Genomic DNA, 23,750 nt, shown 5'->3' with positions numbered 1-23,750 from the left:
CACATGCCACTGCCTTGATAAATATGACATTGTAGAGGACAGACAAAGAAGCGAGGACAAATTCTTAAGCATCTTGGTCCTTTTTATTTATTCCACATCTTCCTATTAATCCAATGGAATGCTAAGTGGTCCTTTCATTTTAAAATACCTGTCCTCTCTGTGGCTCTCTTTTCCTCGAGTGAAAGTCACAGCCAAAATAGAGATGCATGTGAGAGCATGACTGTTGAGTGACATCCCTGAAACAAGTGTTAGAGATAGGTACCATTCTTGTAAGGTCTCTCAGAAGAGGTCATCCCTAGCTCAGGAAATACCAGAATTATTCAACCTTCTTATGCTTTTCTATACTTTTCTTTAGGCATTTACTGCCACTGTGGTTTATGCCAGTGGCTCAGTGAGCCTTTGAATTCACTCAGAATGGCTATTTTTGGATGTGCACACTACTGGAAGTGGATGCCTCTAAGAAGCTTTTATGTTTGGACAAAAAGTAATGACACCATTAACTCTGAGAAATGGAATTGTTCTTGTATTGCTGTCATTCTCTTCCAGTAAAAAATTTCAAGTTGAGCACAGTGGGAAATCCAATTTACTCCCATGGTATAAAATCATATTCCTGAAATTCACCACTGTTAGAAACAAACCAACATGTGGAACTAGCACTGTTTTTTAGGATGATGCAGGGAGAGATGCCCTTCTTTGGTTTGCATTACACATCATAAACATATCTCACCATCTCCTGACGGCTTCATGGGATCAAGGACTGGACATTTATGCTCACACCAGAAAGGCTATAGGAAGCATATCTGTTCTTATATGGTCTTCCTTTGTATTTTTATATTATTATAAGAACTACAGCAAAAACATAATAAAAAAATATGATTCAGATAATCCTCTTAGTTCAGGGTTGCAAGGATGGAACCAGCACTGTGCAAAATAAAAAGATAAATTCGTTCTTACTGGATAGTGAAAGTGTGGCCAAGGTAGGTTAGTAGCCTCTTCTGACTCATTGGGTAATACAGAATTATGGTCTCCTGAAAGCTTTATTTTATATGAAACCCTGCCATATAGCTATTATTTTAAACTCTTGCTACAATCTGTTTTATGTCTATTGTATAGTTTCTACTGACCTTATCTTTCCCTGCCAGCCCTTTTAGCTACAGTCTGCATTCTGCACACACAGTTTAAAAAAGCTGTCTGATGATTTGGGGAAGGGACAGTATAGTGGTGGGTCACAGCTGGGCCATGGCAAAGAATTCTAGTATTCAGGGTTTGCATGCTTGAGAGAGACCACAGTCATGTTTGGACACCAGGACTGTGTTCTCAAGACCAAAGGAAAAGAAACCAACATTTTGACAAACTTTCATTCATCAAGAATAAAATGTATAAAAATGCATATTATTGAAGCATTCTGAATTGTCTTTGCTCTTAAAGCATGAATTTATCTGAGCACATTGATAAAGTTCAAGTAGGCCAGAAATGTCACTGTACTGTTGTTATTTTAGAAATGAGGAGAAATATTTCAGTGATTCAAAATCAGCACAATAAAATAATGTGCACCTCGTTTTTGTAAGCTGCCTAGGAAGCTATTTGAACAACTAAAATTCCAATCTTGCATATCCTGGAAATCAGGACGATTTCAAGGAGTGAAAGAAAATATAAAATCATCAAAAGTAAAGTATGGAAATAGCTCAGAAATTGGTGAATTGATAAATACCGATGAGGGTAAGTTATTTAAAAATTTTGGGTGAATTTGTACATAAAGTATCATTCTTTATGAATGTCCTGTATCAACATAAACAAATGTTTTGCTTAATTAGGCAGAATAAAGGAGCATAAAGTGGGGATGTGGTTCCATAAATCAAAATTCTGAAAAGGTGCTTGAGGGCATGGTACATGAGCAGCTGTAACAGAATTCTGCATGTGGCAGGTGAAGACACTACTCAGGTCTTATTTACTAATACAGGAAGGTCACCTTTCTGTTCCAAACATGGCCACTCCAGGATGTACTTGGTTAAGGTGCTCATGCTTGAAGAAATTGTTGAAAATTGGAGAGAATTTGGGAGAAACCACAATATTGGTTCAGATGAGACTGAAAATAATAGCTGATTTGATTCAGTATTGGGGGAGGGGGTGGACATGGACTTATCTCTCTCTGGATAGCAACAAAATACTGACCTTCTGAGACTGACAAGGGTGACAAAAAAGATCCAGTACATGGAAGTTAAACCTCAAAATGGAAGCAAAGTACATCTTTTTAAACAGAGGTAAATACACATTGGAACAATTTACCAAGCGCTGTTGTGGATTCTTGTAACTTAAAAGATTTCATTTGGAATTAAGTCTAGGATTGCTGAAGCAATTTAGGGAATTAGATGCTCAAACATCCTTGAAATGTACTCATTAAATTCTCCGAGATCTCTTGGGTTCCTCTAGAAATGCAGCAGAGCTAAAAGCAGTGTGCTGCATCTGATTCAGAAGTGGAACTTGATGGAAGGCACTGTGAAGTAGTATCAGTCAGTTTCTGTAACGTTACACAGCAGGTTAGACTGCACTGTCCCAGTGGCCTCTTTTATTCGCAGAGTCAGTGTGTTTGTTTATTTGTATGTGAGAACAGCAAAAAAAGTGTTCTGATCTAATAGGAGCTACTTGAGATTGCTGTTGAAGTGCTTAACATCCTATCTGTTTAATAAGATGACTGTGATTCGCTAGTGTTGCAGTAGAATGTTATTTCAGCTCCATTGTGCTGATTGAAAGACCAGGCTGGTGTGCAGAGATGCCTTGGACCTGGCAGCTAAAAAACTGCTCTGTGCCTGTGGGGCTTTCGGCAGCTGGTTTTATTGCCAAGGCAGAAATGGTCACTCATGTTTCAGGACCTGCTCTGTGATCTGTGTGCTGAACACAGGAGGTCCTGAAATACAACTAGGTAGACATACTAGCTGAGTGTTTCTTGGTTTTCTATAGTATTGTCTACATAAAGAATTCACTTCAGACCTTTGTTTCTCACCAGGAAAACTTGCATCTTAGGTGAGTGTGTCTGTCTGGCTCAATTCTACCTTTGTGATAGTTACATTGAATTAGAGGCTGTATCAACATGTCAAGCACCTAGTCATGCACCAGTACAAGCAGTAATTTTGCTGTCACTGGACACTGCAGTCCTGACTGTTGAAATGATCTATTTTCTTCCTTTATTATGCTTCACTTCCCAAGGTCTGCATGGATGGAATGCATCTGTCCTCTAAACTGCATCTGTTATCAGTACAAGTATTACTTGTAAGCCAATTTTCTAGTATTACTTTTAAGATAAACTGTCTGAAATAGGATGGTCACAGAGAGCAAAGTAAAGCTCACCCATGAGTGAGGAAGATCACTGTATTCTTCGAATCAGAGCCGAATTTCATCTTGAGTTTTGTTTACTTACAAAGCTGAGTTTTATGAGACTCCAGAAATCCAAATTCCATCTGATAAAAACTAAGTACAGAGTAGTAACCTAGCATATTGAGGGTTTGAGTCTTTTTCTCTATTCTATTTTTTTTAACAACATGGAAACAATTAATGCAGAAAAATAAGTAATCTGGTTATGTTTATTAACAATTAAATTAAAACCTGTGTGTCCTTCTTAATGATTTTTTTTAAACTTACCTTTTGTTGTAAAAGAAAATAGGCCTATGTCAGCCTAGTGTTACAAACTCAGAATATAAATGGATACAATTTGTATAACAATGAATTGAATTTCAATATAAAATACAAAGATAAATGTTTATGTAGTGATCGATATTTCATAAATATTTTGGAAATTTGTTTATCCAAGATACCAGTAAGACAACAGGGTTATAATACTGTTTAGGCTGTATCAGTATATAAAATCTATTTGTCATCTTTACTAAATACATTTCATTAACAGAATACAAATTATACAGATGAGATTGCTGCATTTCTTGTCCTTATCATGCACATCTTCCATGTGATCTGTCAAGTCCAACATGGGGATAAAGCAGTATGTACTTTAGACAAATTACTGATAGCAATTGATGTGTTTCTTCTTTGTACAGCATATCAAAGTTCAAAATAAAGAGCATTTATTGTGATATGAGGGAGGAAAAATTAAGATTAAGCTAATTTTAAAATACATTATATTTTGAAGACCAAGATTCTAGGCAGGTACTTGAGGTGAAGGCGCCCAGTGTCCAAGAACTGGATTCTTTTCTGTTAGTGAATAAGATAATGAAAGTGCAATGTTAGAAGATTGGGATTTTTGGCTTCTATAAGTGAGCAAGTGTTAGTGTAGTGTTAGTGTTCCAAAAAGTAATATATGTCCTTGTTAACATCAATAGCTTCATAATGCAGCTATTCAAATTATATACTCTAATTCGCTCCTCTGCCTCAGAGAAGTGCCGTGCTTTCCTCTAAGGCTGTTATGATTTTAGCTTCAGAGCACTGCATGAAAATTCCCTCCGGTCTGGAGGGTGCACTGCTTTCTGATGGGTAGACCTTGTTAAAGTTAGGTTTTTACCACAGTAAAAAATGAGTTACACTGCTCTCTGATAAACTAGTTGTTGATTTGGCCAAATGAGTTTGAGAAATGCTTGCACAGAATGTAAATGTAATGCATTTCTTTACATTTCATGATATATGCATGTTTATGCACTAGTTACGTGTAACTAGTTTCCCCAAGTATTTTGGAAAAATAACAAATAAATGTATTTCTCCTTACTGTCTACTAAATTTGAAAGTGTAACTCAGAAAGTGAGTGAGCGAGAAAGGAGATGAGGCAACATAGCTGTTCCAGGAGGTACAAAATGGACTGATTAGGTCAAAACATATTTTCTTTCATATACAATATGGAATCTGTCCAAAAGGCAGGACTGAAGGCAGTCAGTATGACATCAAGAAAGATATCACCACTGTGTTTAAATGACACTTGGACTACAGATCTTCTTAGATGTAAGATCATATAAGAAGGATAAATCTAAACAACTTTGTAGGGGATGCAGGTATTTTAATCCACAGAAAATAAGCAGGATGTGGTACTAAACTAACATGCAGATGCCATTGGACCAATGTGGGATCATTCTTAGTGGAAATTTGTAGCAAGGATGAACTTTGTCCTGCAGCAAGATTTCTGATCTGGCTTTGACTCTCTGATATTTGCTGACACCAATCAGATTTCTTTCAGTGTCATGACAAGAGTTAGTGTCTTAGAGCAACAATAAGCAAAGAAGCCTGTGCTATAGGGAAAGCATGATGCACCAGATGTAACAGGGCATGCAGAGTTACAGGCATAACCTTATTTGAGGGAGCATCTGCTTTAGGTTTAGATAAATTAATACCTTGAGACTTTCTGGATAGCAAATTTACCTCTTGTCGAGATGTCAATAGCCTGAGTATCTGAGAAAACAGAAAATAATTGCTGCATCCTGATATTCTTCTGTTACAAGAATTTATTCATCCTGAACTGCCTGATCACTGTAGCATTCAACAACATGGTGAGTTTTTTATTTTCAATTACTAACCTTTACTGTACATGATACTACGTAAGATTGCATGTATGTAGTGTGTGTCTTCTCTGAGTAACTGGTTAGCTGTCAGGGGGCAAGAAAAAACATCAATAATACCAACAATTTTTAGCTCTTAAATTCTGAATTAAATGTTTCTTATATTAAGCATGTGTCATTATATATACAGATCTCTATGGGTATTTTATTTTGATTGCATTTACTTTCTCAGTAATTTCCTTATATTTAAAGAAATTAATCATAGGACTGTTTAGGTTTCAAAAGATCATTTAGTGCAACTATTAACCCAGCACTACCAAGTCCACGTCTAAACCGTGTTCCTGAGTGCTGTGTCCACACATCTTTTAAAAACCTCCAGGACTGGGGACTCAACCACTTCTCCAGGAGCCTGTAACAGTGCTTGACAATCCTTTCCATGAAGAAATTTTTCCTATTATCCAATCTAAACTTCCCCTGGAACCTGAGGCAATTTCCTCTGGTCATGTCACATGTAACTTGAGAGAAGAGACTGACTCTCACCTCATTACAGCCTCCTTTCAGGTACTTGGAATGAACAAGGATGTCTGCCCTCAACCTCCTTTTCTCCAGGCTAAATTCATCCACCTTCCTCAGCTGCTCCTCATAAGAGTTGTGCTCCAGACCTTTTACCAGTTCTGCTGCCCTTCTCCAGACACACTCCAGCCCCTCAATGTCCTTCTAGTGAGGGCCCCAAACTGAGCACAGGATTCAAAATGTGCCCTCACGAGTGCTGAGTACAGGAGTATGTATGATCCCCTCCTTCATCCTGCTGGCAACACTACTTCTGTTACAGCCCAGGATTCTTGGCCACCTGGGCACACACTGACTCATGTTCAGCTGCTGTTGACCATGTATCCCCATGACTTTTTCCACCAGGCATCTTTCCAGCTGCCCCACCCTAGGCCTATAGCATCGCATGGGATTGTTTTGACCCAAGTGCTGGTACTTGGCCTTGTTGAACCTCAGCCAGGTTCAGGCCTCAGGCCATCAATCCAGCCAGTCCAGATCCCTCTGCAGAGCCCTCCTGCTCTCCAGCACTCCAACCTCTCTCCTAACTTCTTGTCATCTCCAGACTGGCTGAGGGTCGCCTTGTTCAGGTCATTGATAAAGATACTGGACAGGACTGGCCCCAACACAGAGCTCTGGGGAACAGCCTATTCTCTTCCTCCCCAAGCTCTGCCACTAAGGGCAGGAATTCCCCCACCTGGGCACCCCTCCCACAGGGGTGCTGAGAGCAGGGCCAGCCCTGCAGCTGGCACCGGGATGCAGCCTGGTCTCACCACAGCTCCGTCTGGGCAGCTGAACCAGCCCTTCCTGTGTGCCCTTCCAGACTCATTACCTTCTGGAAACACATACCTGGCATAAATTGAATTATCTGGTTTCAGCTTAGATTAAGTACTTGATTTGTAATTAAAATCCAAATGGTAAAACAAATTGAGAATGACAAATGCAGTTTATTGAATCAGTAGACAACTGCTTTCCTGTTCTGTCTCCAATGCAGTTCCATTTGATTTACTAATTATATGCAAACTATCATTATACTGTGGATCTTCATAACAATTTTGGTATTTCAGCAGAGATCCTTCTTGGTTAGAATGACTGAAATGGATTGGTGGAGTAATTTGTATCATTACAGTTACTGATAATTTGTATTGCTACACCATCTATCAGACTGTTGTTTTCATATGTTTGGGAAATAAAAAGCTATTTATTTTCTATGAGGAAATCTTGAATAAATTTAAAGCTTTGCTTTAAATACCAAGATATGGTATTCTTTTTAACTTTGCAAAATGCTTTCTGCTGAACATCTATACCTCTGTGCAGAAGGAGAAAAAAGTTCTGACTTTGAAATATTACTAGTGTTGGTTACCCTTCTAAATGCATAATATTATCTTATGGTCTTACTCACAGCTGTAGCACTACTAAAACAAGAGAAGATATATGAGGCATAAATGATGTGTTGTCTTCTTGCAGGGAAACAGAATGCAAATTTCTGGCATATTATTCAAAGTTGAATTATTTATATATCAAGTATTATTCTGGCAAATCCTGATTAAACTTAGATGAATTCTCTTAATCTCTTCAACAGTTTGCCTTGCAGTTTCTTGCAATCTTCCTGACTCCCCCAAAATCTATGAAAGATGGGACTTCCATATACAGGACTGAATAAACATTATTTAGATCCCTAAATCTCTGTAGCTATATTGGTATATATTTCATTTTTAAACATTAAAAAAAAAAATTTTACTATAGGTAGGAAAACAAGGTATTATATTGGTGCAGAACCTGTTTAATTGGTTAATTATAAAAATGCAGCGGAAAGACAATAAAAAATCGGATTCAGATAGTCTTTGTATTTCAATGCTGCAAGTATGAAACCTTCACTGTGCATAATAAAAAGATAAATCTACCCTTGCAGAATAGTGAAAGTCTGACCAAGGTATATTAGTAATGTCTTCCAGCCCATTGGTAAGTAATTATACAAAGTAGTTACAGTTCTGAGTGTAAGGAGTGATGTCAGGGTCCTGAAAGTGGATGGATCTCCAAGGGGACATGTAGTGTTCATGGCAATTTTAGAGGGACAAGAGGTGTCTCAGTAAGGCAGTTTTGTTGCAGGTGACAAAGCTCGAGTGATCAGTGTCTCTTTGTTCCCAGACTGGAGTCTGCAGTGTTTGAAACACCTCTGGGAAATGAGAAAGCTTATGGGCTACTAACAGCCTTTAATTGCTTGCACCGATGCCATTAAATCCAGATGTTTGACAGGACTCAGTGAGTACAGTGTTTCTGCTTTTGCTGATTTCCATGGGAATGCTTGTCTCTCATGCTGTACTGTGGGCTCGTGGTTGAGGAAGTAATTTATTTTTTAAAACCAAAGAAAGCTTGGTCTACAAGTAGTGGGATTCTCTGGGAAATCTATTGCTCTGCGCTATTAATTCTCACCTGCCATCGTCACTTAGCCTTCAAATAGATTGTGTCAATGCTAATGTTGCAATTTTTGATTTCAGATGTGATAGCTGACCTTCTGCTTGGGGGATAATGTACAGGCTGGCAGAGATGTGTGCTCACGAGGAAGGGTGTTAACTCAGAATTTATTATTCTTTGGATAGCCAAGGATCATCTATTTATCTAAGCATGAATGAGTATTAAATTGGGCTAGAAATGCAATTGATAAATGTTATTGCTTGCTATAACATATTACTATTTATGTCACAATTTAAACTATGTGCTACCAGGAAATTGTAGTGATGGCTGTATAATAACCACACCTATAAATGCTTTTCTTCAATGTATATAATGTTATATTTTCCTATAATTAATTACTTTTTTTGTTAAAATGTGATGGCATGTCACTAGACACATGAAATATTGAGAGTTCTTCAGATAATCCGACACACACACAGCTGCTTCATGAGCCAAAAGCCTTTATTTTTGGGGTCATGACAACCCTTTTATAGTTTTTCTAACCAGGTTACCCTGACTGGTAGAAGGAACAACACCCCCTTTGATCCCATTGGTGGGACCAGAGAAAACACATCAAGGACATCTGCTCCGTATTATTCTGAGAATTATTATCTCTTTACAATAACACAATTCTGGAGAGAAAACTGTTCCCAGGAACTGTTCCCTCGGAACAGATGAGCTCCTGTCAGGCCTAAATTTCTCTCAGGCTCAGAAATCCTGTCCACAGTGGCACTACCTATTGCACCAATTCTGAAATGACAATTTAATATCAGTCACAAGTTTATTTTCCTGCTTTATAGATGCTCTTTAATAACTTTCATGATTTAGTATTCATTCTCTATTCTCACTCTGAAATGCTTTCCACAAGTGGCATTGATCAGGGTACTAAGGACGAGTACATCTCACCCAAGTAACCCATTCAAAATTAGTGGTTTAGGTGTCTGGAGTCTGTCTTACGCTGTGGAAATATCAGCAAAAAATAATGTTTTTGACCAAATCCCTAAATGATGAGGACAGATTACCCTGCTGTAACCTCTAGATGTGCCCATGTCTCCATCTCTAGAGGAATCACTGGCATAGGGCTGACATCAGGTGAATGATTTTTTTAATTATTTTTTTAATGAATGGGTGTCTTTTAAATTACTATTATTCAGTTGCAGGCTGCTTTTTTGTAGAGCAGAAATAAGAACATTTAGTTAAGCACAGAAATTACTTTTGGTTGTGTGTGGCTTTCCAGTATGAGTTACAATATGTAACTTATTACATATTGTAATTGTACATATATTATGTAACAATATGTAACAAAAAATACTTTTTCATCCACATATTCTTGAATGAATAAGGAAATACAACAACATAAGAATCCACCCGAAAGCAGTTTGTCTTAGTAAGAGAAATTTGTCTTTCAGTCCCTTTGGTTGGTCTCAAAACACAAGTTTAAAAAGCCAATCATATCTGCAGTGTCAAAGTTTTACAGTGAGCATGAGTTCTCTGGAATATCTGGAATATTCAATTTGTTCACAGTCAGTCATATTTCTCAGAACCTTTTTTTAGTCCATGCCAAGTACTAGAAGGTTTGTGCTGTAATATGTTGTGCACATTTGCAAGCCCTGGTTTGTGACCTTAAATGGCAGCATTTAGAAAGTATTCTTATGTCTTCTTTCTTCTCCTTGTGGTTTAAAAAAGGGGGTTTTCTTCATTGAGGTACCTCCCCAGTGTGTGTTTCTCTGCTTTTGAGAACAGGAAAGTGTTGGGTAGTTATTTTACCTATCTACTTTCCCCTTGGCCTGAAAGACCCCATTTACCTATTAAGATTCTGCTTTCCATCCTCCTTCATTTTCAGGAGCTAAGGAATGTGGACTAAGTGCTAGCAATCTCAGGAGAGCCTCCTTGAACTGCCTGTGTCTGGCAGCAAATAATTTTTCTACTCTCGTTTCACTTCATCCCAGTAGGGATGATGGTTCTTTCCCTAGAAAAGGATTATCTAGCTTATGAAATTTATCCTGTAGCCAGACCTAACAGTAAGAGAATCGCCTGTCCTGGATTATAGGGACAGGAGAAATGTGTTTGCAGAAGATGAGAGCTTTTGCCATTGCTTCAGCCTGTTACATAACAGAATTCAGGCTTGCCTTTTTAAGGCAGAAAACAGATTTTAAGGCGGAACCCACATTTCCTGTTTTTCGAGAAAATTTAGTTATAATACAGGAATACCTGGCCTTCTGCAGGGTAGAAGGACTACCAGATCTTTCCTTAAAAATCCTTCTCCATAAAAGGCAATTTACTATACGGAAGTGCAAGTCTGGCAGTTTTCTGAAGTGCAATGAACTATTTGTTAACACATGATATTAATAGTCCTAAGAACCTGCAATGCAGAGTACACTCTTCCAGTGGTCTGTAATCATCCCTCTTTTAATTATTAAAATGAAATTCTTCACAGTTTCACCTTTTACATTACTGCTATTAATCTCAGACTGGGAAACATATGCATTTTTTGTGGTTTTTGTGTTTGTAGACCACTTTAGCTTATAGTAGGAAAGATTGCTACCAATGTGATGTATTATTTGTTCTGAAAACTGCATAATGTGACAGAATATATTGCTTGAACTACTGCTGAAGTGGGATCAAAGTGGTTCATAGGTCTTGGAATGGATCTGGAAGGTGGAGAGCAGGAGGTTGTGCTGGGGCGTGAAGTTTACTCTGCTTGCATTTAGCAGATTCCATTTTTCTCTGGACTTTCATACTAGAAAAACCAAGGTATGTGAACCTATCATACCTCTATCTTGAAAAATATATTCTGTAGATCTAGAATTTGATATTAGTTTTTCTGATTGGTGCTCTTTTTCTATTATAAAGTAGATCCTATGTGAAAACATACTAAAATTGTTGTGTATTGTTAATCAATATAGAACAACTTAAAATTTGGGGCGAAAAACTAGGATGCTTCTTCTGTCTGTGCACAATTAATAGCTATTATAATTTTTAACCAACAATCCAGAAAAACCCATTTAGGCATAAGTAAAGGCATCCTAGTTTTTCATTTTTAACTTGGTATTTATTTTGTTAGTATGTATTTTGTAACAACTCAAGCACAGATTGTTTTGTAACCTCCTAACTGGCAGAAAGGCAAGAAAAAGGGATTTATCTATATCTGTATTTATCTATATTTATCTACATACTATCTAATGTAATGTATACAGGTGTGTTATGTGTAGTGTCCTATTTAGGTTGCAGTGCCTAATCTTTTCTAATCATTCTCTCTGTTTTCCATACTATCAGAGTTTGGATACCAAATGTCACACTTCCACAGCATGCAATCAGGCAACATGCCTGCTACTATATTTAGCCATTTCACAAGTCCCAAGTTAAATACATACTTGGAGAATTTCTTTTAATAAGAAAAAAAAAAAAAAAAGACAAAAAAATAAAAGAAAGAAAAAGAAAAATCGTTACTGGATAGCAACAGGGAATAAACTGAGTGAGAAATAAAAGTCACACAAAGCCTTTTGCCTTTTCATATCAATGTTCTAATGTTCTGTCACTTTAGGGATTAAATGTATGACATTTATTGTTAGAATGCACCATTCCCACAGAAGATAAGAATCTGCTTTTCACTGTTTCATGGAGTTAATGGTAGTCTTTAATGGTCTTTAAGGAATTAATTTGAGCTTGATAATATTTGCTTTCAGAGTAAAACCTCATAGCAGCTATAAATGTAAATTCTAAGTAAATTGTTATTGTTGTTTTGTCAATGTTTTTGGAAAGTCACAAATACTTAAAGATTCTGCTTTAGCTTTGGGTAGATGTTTTGTAGACTTTGTATCAAGAATACATTCTTGAGTGAATGCATACAGTCTTGATACAGTACATGTTTCTGAAAAAATTCTTCAGCTGAAATATCAGCTGTGATTCCTCGAGTTCTATCACTGTTCACTGACTTTTATTTTGCTTCTTAAATCATTTTCTCTACAGTGGTTCTACCTAAAGGGACTATTAAAATTCAGAGTCATTGAATCATGCAGAGCAAGAATGTTTATGCATGTGCTGTGCAAGTTAATAAGCACAAAAGTTTATACAAGCAAAGACAGTCTTGTTTTATATGGGTGCAGAGAGCTTTTTCACAGCATAGCTCCTTTGTTTCCACTTCACAGTAGAATCCATGTTGTGATTCATCAATTATGAAAGTATTAGATAAAAACTTCTAAAAAGAGTAATTATTAATTAATAATGTTGTTCTGCAACTTTAAATTATTATGCAGTGGAAAATATAACCTGGAATACACAGTTAGTGAAAATAGAGCTGGGGGAGTGTTACCATGCTGCCATAGATTGAGAACTAGGAAAGCTCTGGAGAGGTAGGAAAGCTAAAAAAAAGAGAACATCTTGCCTCATTAACATACTGTTTTATAACTTTTTGTCCTCAGTAGGCACTCAACTTCTGTTCATCTGAGAAGTGCATTGTTTGTCATGTTTAATAGGTGGATTATACTAACATCGAACAATAAAATGTTATGGGTTGGGGGGGGACTTTAAAGGTTATCAGCACCCAAACCTCCCCTGCCATGTGCAGAGATATGTCTCACTAGAATTGTAGAATCAGAGAATCATAGAATCACTTGGGTTGGAAGGGACCCTAAAGTTCATCTAGCTCCAAATCCTACCTTACTATGGAAAGGATTGTCATCTGCTGGACCTAGTTGCTTAGGACCCCATCCACTCTGACTTTGAACACTTGGATGGGCACCCCATAACTTTGGGCAACCTCTTCTAGTGCCTCATTAGCCTTATAACAAAGAATTTATTCCTAATATCTAATACCTAATAGTAATCTTCTTTCTTTTTGTTTTAAACCATAACCCTTGTTTTGTTGCAATCTCCCCTTTTTTTATGCCTTCTTTAAGTACTGGAATGTCACAATAGTGTGTCCACAAAGCCTTCTTCAGACTGAGCAACCCCAAATCTCTCAGCTTATCTTCATAGAAGAGTGCTCTAGCCCCCTGATCATCTTTGTGACCCACTTCTAGACCCTCTACAACAAGCACACCTCTTTCTTGGGCTGAGGACCCCAGGGCTGGATGCCCTGGTACTTCAGTTAAGGTCTCACAAGATTGGAGTAGAGGGGCAAAATCACCTCCCTCAACTGCTGCTTTTGAAGCAGACCAGGATGCAATTGGTTTTCTGAGCTGTTGAGTGCACACTGTTGAATCATGTCAAGCTTCTCATCCACAAGAACCCCCAAGCCCTTTTCTGCAGGGCTGCTCTCAATGAGTTCTTCTCCCAGTCTGTGCTCGTGTCTGGAATTGCCCTGATCCTTATGCAGGACCTTTCTCTGAGACTTTTTGAACTTCAAGAGGTTCTTGTGGGCACACTTTTCATGCTTGTCCTAGTACTCCTGGATGGCATCCCATCCCTCCGTTGCGCCAGCCACAGCACCCAGCTTGGTGCCAGCTGCAAACCTGCTGAGGGTGTGTTTTATCCCACTCTCTGTGTCACTGATGAAGACACTGGAAAGCATCAGTCCCAGGACAGAGCCCTGAGAGACACCACTCATTACCAGACTCCATCTGGACATAGAGCCATTGGCCACATCCCCCTGGCTGCATCCATCCAGCCAATTCCCTATCCAGTGAATAGCCCACCCTTCAAACACGTCTCTCCAATTTGGAAATAGGGATGTCATGTGGCACCATGTCAAAGGCCTTACAGAAGGCTAGGCAGATGGCATCACTCAGTCTTCCCTTGTCAACCTTTGCAGTCGCTCCATCATAGAGAAGACCACCAGGTTGGTCAAGCACAATTTGCCCTTAGTGAAGCCAAGCTGGCTGACTTCAATTGCCTCCTTGTCTTTCACGTGCTTTAGCATTGCTTCCATGAGGATCTGCTCCATGATCTTCCCATGCTCAGAGGTGTGGTTCACTGGTCTATGTTTCTCTAGGTCTTTTCTCCCCTTTTTAAAAACAGGTGTAATGTTTCCCTTTTTCCACTGACTTTGCCTAACCACCATGACTTTTCAAACATGGTGGAGAGTAGCTTGGTAGCAACATCAGCCAGTTACTTCATGACCCTGGAATGCATCTCATCAGGCCCCTTAGGCTTGTAGATATTCAGTTTTATCAGGTACTCCTGAACCTTCTCTTCAGATACAGTGGGAAGGACTTTGCTCCCCCAGGCCCTACCTAGAGGTTCAGGGACTTAAGAGACAAGAGAAACCTGATGCCAGCGAAGAATAAGGTAAAGAGTTCTCAGATTTCTCCATATCCATTGTCACTAGTTCTTCTTGCTCATTTATTGTGAGACACACTCTCCTTGGCTTTTCTTTGTTGACCCATGTATTATAGATTCCCTTCTTATTCTTCACATCCCTTGCCAAGTCCATTCCATCTCTGCCTTAGCTTTCCTGATCCCATTTCTGTACTTCTGGACCATATCCCCCTGTTCTTCCCAGCTCACCTGCCCCTGCTTCTTCTGGCTGTGCATTGCCTTCTTACTCAGTGTAAGCATCAGATCCTTGCTCAGACATTTTGTTTTTCAGCCTGTCTTGCTTGAATTTTTACACATCAGAATGGAGACCTCTTGTGCTCCAGGAATATGAGGATAGAGCAGTCTGGAGTCAGTAAATGTGTAAGGATGAAATAAGTAAAGTTAGTTTAAATATATTATTACAATTTAGGTGGCAATTATTCGATATAGTGCTTGGAAACTTGGTTTGCTTTGCAAACTGAAAACAGATTGGCATAGCCCATTTCCTAAAGAAAATCAGAGATTCTAGGATCTGGAAAAATGAGAAAACCACACCAGATCCTCACATAAAATGAAAATGGCAAGATCACAGTTAACATAATGTGGTCTGAACACTGATTGACATAAGCCCTTCTCAGGAGCATTTATTGAAATAAATAATCAGTCCCCAAGGTTTAGTGCTTTCATTGTCACAGCATGAGGAAAATTTGTTCTTACATAGCAATCCTTCTTTCTTAGGCCTTGTAAATGCTGGCATTCTGCTGAGGCACGAGTGTCATTCCATGTCAGCACATTTTTTTTTTTTTTTTCTATACTTGGATAGCCTAAAATCAAAGAGTAGGTGAAGGCCACAATTAATTTAGTGTGTATTTGATATTTCTTGGAATGAAAATAAGTGCATGTCAGAAGGAGGGAAAGAGCCTCTAAACATGTAAGAATTATGTGTATCTTAGCAATCTTAACATTTTCACATTGTTTCTTAAAAAGGACCCTTGTGACAGTAGGTTACATTAATCCCACAATACAAATATTCAGTTTGTTTCTAACTGAGAACTAGAAGGGTAGGGCTGAAAATGAAAGAAATAATTTTTAGAATTTACTGTAATTAAACACATTTTTCTCATATGAGAGTCACATAAAATTAGTGTATTTGTAGACATCATCTGCATTAACTTCCAGGTTTGGTCTGGAAACCTATGAATTTTAAGCAGTTTGGCGTAGGGAAAAAAAAAAATGTTTACTGAAATACATACAAATAACTTTTGTTTAAATATTAAATTTGCAATAAAATTGAACCCTAACTCACAATGGGATACTGACACATTTTCTATCTAAAAAACACTGGTACAATGGCAGCATTATGAATCCATAGATTCTTTTCGTTAAATAATTTTATTTGTAGTCAGGACCTTAAATTTGAACATTAAGAATTGTCATCTGGTTTCCCAGCTGCTGGGATGTCTTGAATCTTGCATAAGAAAAAACATTGAGGTGCTGGAAGAACAAAGAAGAGCAAAGCTATGAAGGGTCTGGAGCACAAGTCTAACGAGGAGTGACTGTGGGTTGTTCAGCCTGGAGGAGGGAAGGGTGAGGGGAGACCTCACTGCTTTCTACAACTACCTGAAAGAAGGCTGTGCTGAGCTGGAGGTTGGCCTCTTCTCCAAGGGAACAAGGGATAGGACAAGAGGAAATGGCTCCAATTGTGCCAAGGCCAGTTAAGATTAGATTTTAGGAAAAAAGTTATTCACCAGAAGGGTTGTCAAGCACTGTAACAGGTTCCTCAGGCAATGGTTGAGTCTCCATCCCTGCAAGTATTTAGATGTGAAAATATGGCACTTGGGGACATGACTAATGGTTGGACTTGACAGTCTTTTCCAACCTAAATGATTCTAAAAGTCTATGATTTCAGAAACTGTGTTTCAAGAAGTAACTTCTCCCATATAAAAAGTGGGAACCTACCTTAGCAGTGTAGGGGGAGAAATGTCTCAGTGCAGAACACTTCTTCTATCTTTATTAACATAAACATTCCTTAACTATATTATGCAAAGAGTTGTTATATATTTCAAATCCTTCTAAATTATATGGAACCAAAATACAATCAAAATACAACAGTTATTAATGCAATAAATTTAAAAGGCAACAAATCTCTGGTTTTCCACCTGCCAGGATCATTTGCATCCTTCAGTACATGGCAATTCTGTCTCATTTCTCATTCTGTCTCTTTAAGTTTTTGCTGGTCATCTTACTCGCTGCTGCCATAGCTGAAGTCAAGCATGACATAACTTTTCTGTGCATTTTATGCATGCTTCAATAAATGTTAATTTTTACTGATTTAAGTGTTTTCTTGTATTATCTTACATTGTGTTTTCTACTGCAGTTTACAAGAGGAGTTGCTGCTAGATAATGTATCTGTAAAATGTTGGGAGTGTTATATTTCATTCATGAGTCTCTTCTTTGCATTCCCCCTTCAAAATTTACCTCTATCATAAAATACATGTATGACTTCTATCACATAAAACTTACAGGGTTGCTAGGTTGCTCTTGAATCTGTAGTGTTTTTAGGGGATTTATAAACCCTTTTTTCTTCTGTGTCTTACCATTCTTGAATCTAGAGGTGACTGAATTCCCTTGATAGTAATGCCAATATTTTTTCCAGGTTGGAAAAAACATTCTTACATTGGGCATCTTGTTCAGCTGCTGCAGACTAGAGCTTTGATGGTATGGTGAAGGACTGAGGTGCTGCTCTAAGAATCCTACATACTTCAGATTGACTAGCTCTACAAAGCAATTTCTTCACTTTACATCCCTTTTAGTGCTATTACACTGTCACCATTTCCTTCAGTTTAAACATTACCATTTTCAGGTGCACTCTTACCCTTAGTTTAATACCAGCAGTCATTTGACTACTCATTGAAGTTTCAGGACTGGAGCTTTGAGCAGGAAGTTCAGGCAGGGCAAGTCCAGTGAAGATGTGGAAAGGCAGGGAGTCAGATCATTTTAGTTCCCCTGAACTCTCCTAAAGGCATCTGCTGCTACAAATGCAGAAAAAAACCTCTACATGCAAGCAGTCACTGACTCCCCTCTTCTGGTGCATGGCTTTGGATGCAGACTTTTGGAAAACTGCTAGACAGAGCCAGTTCAGTTGTCATTCTCATTTATATAACGGTTCTGTGAGACACTTTTAATTGTTGCAGATCAAGGTTGAAGTCTCCAAACTTAGGAGGAAACTTTTTGGCCAAATCCCTCGACCACAGCCTGTTTTTTGTAAGGCTGGCTGGCTTATGGAAGAGGAGTGAAAGTACCTATCCACTTGAGTCTGAGTTAGATGCTCCATGTGCACTTATGATTTATGAAAAAGGCCATCTGGTCTTTATAGGTTCAATCTTATCTCCCTTCACACTGCCTTTTCTCTAATATAATAGGATTTAAATTTTTCATTGTAGAATGGAAAAAAGCCTAGCCATCAGACAACACAGTAACCACTGCTCTCCTTGTCCATGTAGTTGTACTGTTGACCTGGCACTAATGAAATCAATTTAAACTGCAATGAGAAACACTGAGAAATATTGATGAAAACCTTTTAAATGCTATGAGTGATTTTGTGCTTGCTTTTGAGGTGCTTAACCAGTGGAGGTGTCAGAAATGGTAGAGAAGAAAAACTAAGGAAGCAAAAAAAATTATTCTGGTTTAAAAACATGGATCTGAAAACCACTTTAATTTCTTTTTCTTTTGTTTTGGAATTAAAGAAAAAAAAATTCATATAAATTACAAGTTCTGTGAGAATTTAAAAATACTCTGATGTCTAATTTTCTACTGTTACTGCCTCTGCTCTTTACATATGTATTTCTTTCGTACTCCTAAATAATAATTTTAAAAAATCCTGTGTAGTAAAAGGAATAGTACTAAATATTAAGTGATTTGAGCCTCACATCTGGTACTCATAAGCTACAGTATGAGAAGCTGTGTTGGGGCTAAGGGAATGTATCCCGCCTCCCCATTACCCTTGCTGACTGAAAATCAGGGCTATGCTAGTAGATCTACCCAGACCTTGTTTGTGGTGCCTGACCTCTGCCTGCTTCCATCCATACCTGTGTAGGTCCTTTGTCCTGGTATGTCCAACCCAGATGAAAATTAGTTTTGTGTGGGGCTGAATCTCAGCTTTTTGGAGAAGGAGCACTTTAGAGTGTCCTGTTTTCTGCACTGCTCTTGTTGGTCTGAATGAGCTCTGGGAGAGTCAGTTTGCCTTTGCCTAGAAAGTGACATCAAAGTGAAACACTTGGAGTGTGACTGAAGGAAGTGCCCCAGAAGAGCCCTGGTAAGTGTTCTTACGGAGCACTGATGTCATGTCCTGATGAAAATGAGTGTTGTGCTCCCCCACCTGCAACAAGAAGTGCACAAGGCAAAGGGTAAGCTCCTCAGATCCAGAGTGTCCTCAGACCCCAAGATTTCTAGGAGGCACGTATGCTCCCCTGGCATTAAAAGTCACTGCCTAGGACACAGCACAGTTACTTGTCCCTGAAGTTTATAAAAGTCGACTGCTCTTAAGTTATAATCATAGAATCACAAAATGTTTTGGGTTGGAAGGAATCTTGAAGGTTATCTAGTTCCAACCCACCTGCCATGGGCAGAGACATCTTCCACTGGACCAGGCTGCTCAAAGCTGCTGCCAAATTAGTGGCAGCGTTTTTTCTCTGAAGGATCTTTGCAAGATTTTTCTGTCACGTACATGGTGTAAACATTTCTTGAGGCATATTTTTTCTTTGGGCCAGGGCACATTCCTATTAATCAGCAGTGCAGGTGGTGTGACAGAGGTCCTGTCTGTAGCTGTAAATTTTAATAAAGAACTCATCTCTTTATTTCATCTGGTTCTCATTATGAAAATGAACTGGATTTCTTTCCATCAAGTCCTATAAACATAAAAATGGAGACCAATTTTGTTTTGTTTGGAAAAATATGTAGCATAAGAACATGATCTGCTGAAGTCCTGAATTTCATCCCTCCCCTACTCCTAAACTCTGTCATATCTTCTTTTCCTCTGTTATGATATTTAAGTTACCAATTTTGTAGGGATCAGCCTAGTATTTTCAACAGTCACTGTTTCTTGAACATACACCCCTTACCACTTTGATACATATTTTTCATTTCTTTACTTTTTATGTTAGGACTGTTAATTTCCCTTTTTATATTTATTTATATGTTACCACATCTAAGAAATAAATAAAAAATGGTTTTTTTAGCTTTATATTGATGTGTTTAATAATCTTTAAGACAGTGGTCGGTGTTGAGAGCTACAGCAATGCACAGATTAATATCTGTGCTGCATATTCTGTCCCATGGGAACATCAGAGTGAAATGCTTTTGTTCTTACAGATAAAATAGAGGTTTTTTTAAAGAGTCAGGTTGGTCCTTAAGTTCTGGCGAACTATACCTTATTCCTCAAATTGCTGTTGATGTGAATGGGAGCAAATTTGGTATTACCTGTGTTAGTGTCATTTTCATACTGAACCAATGTATCTATGCAGTTATGCAAATGTACTACTGACAATGTGCTACACAACATACTGCAAAGTTTGTCAAGGACAAACCACTTTCTTGAAGTATTTTTTTTTCCTGTAGTAGCTGATACAGCTTCTATTCTCTTCAAGCAGTGCATCATAATCCTCCCACAGGGTTTATTTTTTATGATTTTGAAATGGAGAGTTTAGTATCCCAGTTAGGGTCAAGTGCTTGAAGGTGAGAAAAATTCACAATTTTTCACCTGTGTAACAGTTCTGAATCTGCAAGTCCTTTCCAGAAAGCTTGTAAGAGTATATATTCTCATGAGCGTTGTATATGTCTGTTATGGATGGTGGTGTGTGAGTTTATTGTTTCTAAGGGTATTCTAATGTGCCCAAGCTGTATTTATAAGCAGGATATGTTTTTGCATATCAGACAAAAAAATATCCGTATCTTGATGTTTGAAATCTTTGCTAGGAATTCATTTCTAAAAATAAGCATTTTATAGACTACTCAATCAATCTGATATAAAGAACAAGCAATTTGATCTTGTCTTCATTATACTGCAATTTTCTGTATGACACACCCAGATTTCAAGCCAATAATCCTGGTAGGATTTGGGGGTTTTCTGATAGGAAGTAGGATGAGGAAACTTCTGGGTGTGCTATTTTAGCAGTGTCTTCATTACAAGATGAAAAATATTGATGAAAGAGTGAACAAAGATTTGATTAGATAATTGTGATGGAACAAAACTGGCAGAATTGTGTGTTCTGCTTTCCCTGTGGGCTGTTCTATCAGCACTTGAACAACAAATCTGAGAAGCAACAGAATTAAATCAGAAAAATAAATTGGGGCAAATTGTGTAATCTTAGTTGGTTTTCAGTCCCTGATAATTTGCTGCCTGATGGACGTCTGGAATCAACCAGTTTTTTGTTTTCCAAGACTTTTTAAACATAAGATCCTTGGATGCTCGCTCCATAGACAAGTCCAAGGAAGCCTAGGAAATGACACTAATTAAAAAATAGCTTCTTGTGAGGAGACTATTTACTATAGGCAGGACTGTACTCTCATGATAAAGATTTGAAGCACAGAGCACCACTCAAAACCATGAGTCTAAAATGAGAAGGAAAACCAGAAAATTAAAAATATGTGATTATTTATTTGTTTTGATTCATTTACTTTGCTGTGAGATTGTTTACCTTTTTTTTTATGCCTTTCTTCTAATGGAACACTCTATATGAGTCATACTTCATGTTCTGGAAAGTTCTGCTGCCTGATGACAAAATTACTCAGGGAAGTACTTGGACCCTTGCCAAGCCTCTTCTGCTTGGAGGTGAAATGGATTCTTAGAGTCAGCTATCATTTTAATGATCTTCTGTTTATTAACAAAAAGGATACAGAAGGCATATTTATCTGAATGCAGCGAAAACAAACAGCAGACAATTTCCATGCCTGGAATGCTATTGACGTGTTTTCAGCCTGTCCTCTTACCATGGATTTATTTTTTAGCCTCTGTATGAGAACACATGTGCAGTTGTACTTCTCCCTTCTTTTCCTGTTGTCTGACCTGACCTGTGGCTTTTGGTTGCTGGTGAATTTTGAAGGTATGGTTTCATGGGATGAGGTGTAGTTACAGGAATTTTTGGTCACTTCATCGTGCAGATCAAGTTATTTTATTGCAACAGAACTTGACTTTAATCTGGCAATCTGAGAGAATTGAATAGGTATGGTTGTGTTTAATGACAGTGAATGGTTCAGTCTGACAGAAATGGGGCTTGACATTGCTAAGAATATAACCACAGCAGCATCTTATCAGGTTAAAAGTCCATTTAGCTGCCTATCCTGTCTCCAGCCGTGAGTAATAGCAGCCACCACGGCAAAAATATAAGTCTAGGGCAAAGCATTCAATGAGAGATATTGCTCCAAAATCATGGGACATCACAAATCATGACACATCTACAACAGGGCATCCACAACTTCTATTTGCAACCTGTTCCACAGTCTCACCACCCTCATCATAAAAATTGTCTTCCTTGTGTTCAATTTAAACCTACAGTCTTTCAGTTTTAAATGGCTGCCCTTTCTCCTGTCACTACAGGGTGCTGAACACCCTCAATTCTCTCTGCAATTCTTCATAGAGGTGGTCAAAACTGTCTGTTTCAGGAGAGTCTGTGCTTAGCTATAGATTGTCCTTAATATGTGTCAATGTATGTGAATTAGCCCTCAGATATCTGCACAGTTCCTTCTTGCTTTTGTCTGGGGAGAACTGTTGTTTCAGGTTCATATTTCTAGTGAAGTTGCAGTTCCCTTTCAGTGTGGGACATCCAGTTGTGTGAAAACTGTCTCAGGTTTTCTTTCTGCTATTCTCTTCTGCCTTTAGTTTTTGCTTTTTCTGTATTTGGCTCACAGTACTATAACATCCGTGCTTTCTATTCCCTGCGATTTTTCTGCCTGCTGAAATGTGACCATATATAAATTTCTTTGTGCAATACAAAAGACATATGTATATCTTCCTTCAGAAAAAATTATTTCTTCCATGAGTCTTGTTGACATTACCATTTGCTAATTTTCAAAGTAAGCTGTCTAAAATGAGACCAGCAGAGTACAATCCAAGGGATGCTTACCCATTTCTTTAATTTTCTCATTTGAACAGTAAGATCAATAAATTAATATTTCCGATTAATCCTAAATTCAAATTCATCACTTTATTTTCAGAGATAAGGGTTTCCATTTGTCACTTATTTTGATGAAGGGCATGTAATTTATTAATTGAAAAGAGAGCAAAATTCTTAGTAGCAAATATCTACAAAAATCTACAAAAAAAAAAAAGAGAGAACAGAAAAAAATAATGGAAACTGAGAAACACTCAAGTGTTTTAAAGCATCCTTTTTGAAATGCTAAAATGGCTCAAAGAAGGTTCTTTAATTCAGGGATAAAAGCTTGAGTCTCTGCTCCCTGTTATTTCTAGTAAATATGAGGTAGGTATTTGACAGCAGCAAAACCCTTTATTAGTACCGAGCTATCGCAATTCATCTTTAATTCCTACAGAAATTGTAAATTGGTATGAGCCTGCAGTCTTACTTAAATGCATTTTTGACTCCGCTTTTACTGTGCTTTTATAAGAGACCCTAAAGTTATGGTGGAAGGTCAAAATATATTATATATTACATATTTAGTGGTTGGAGGTGAAGCACAGCTGCTGGTTCCATCTGTGAGGCTACAGAAAAAAGCATTCTGGTGCATTAGGCGATGATGCAACTTGTGTTTCCTTAAACAAAAAGACTTGTGCAGCCTTAGGTTAAAATCAGGTGTTCATGAAGGTGGCCAGAGCTGTGGGAGAACCAAACAAGTTCCATGTCCCACTCTTTTCCCTCAAGCTCCCTGCATTTTTAAGAAATTCAGATTGGTTCTCTAAATAATTACTCTCTCGATTTGCAGAAAAAGCTGATACTTGAAAAGGCTTTGAAAGTATTAAGTAGCTTATTTTTTCCCTTTGGAGGAAGCTCCGAGTCCTCCATTTACTCATTT

At 38.0% G+C, this 23,750-nt stretch overlaps 1 protein-coding gene across 22 annotated transcripts in view; it reads left to right on the top strand.

The window, feature by feature from the left end:
- DLGAP1 (DLG associated protein 1) overlaps nt 1–23,750 on the top strand; it is a 401,340-nt gene that overhangs the window by 154,313 nt on the left and 223,277 nt on the right. For 4 of the 22 annotated variants that reach the window (XM_086891464.1, XM_086891475.1, XM_086891381.1 and 1 more), the window contains one exon: nt 8,184–8,297. The exons of the other annotated variants lie outside the window; for them this stretch is intronic. The gene's annotated coding sequence lies outside the window, so the exon portion shown is untranslated. The remainder of the gene's footprint in view (nt 1–8,183; nt 8,298–23,750) is intronic. 22 annotated transcript variants of the gene reach the window in all.

This window comes from Cyanistes caeruleus, chromosome 1 (genome assembly GCF_971803275.1).
Source record: "Cyanistes caeruleus chromosome 1, bCyaCae1.hap1.1, whole genome shotgun sequence".
Lineage (NCBI taxonomy): Eukaryota > Metazoa > Chordata > Aves > Passeriformes > Paridae > Cyanistes > Cyanistes caeruleus.
The sequence above is the reverse complement of the archived record's forward strand: the minus strand, read 5'-3'. Positions and strand labels throughout refer to the sequence as shown.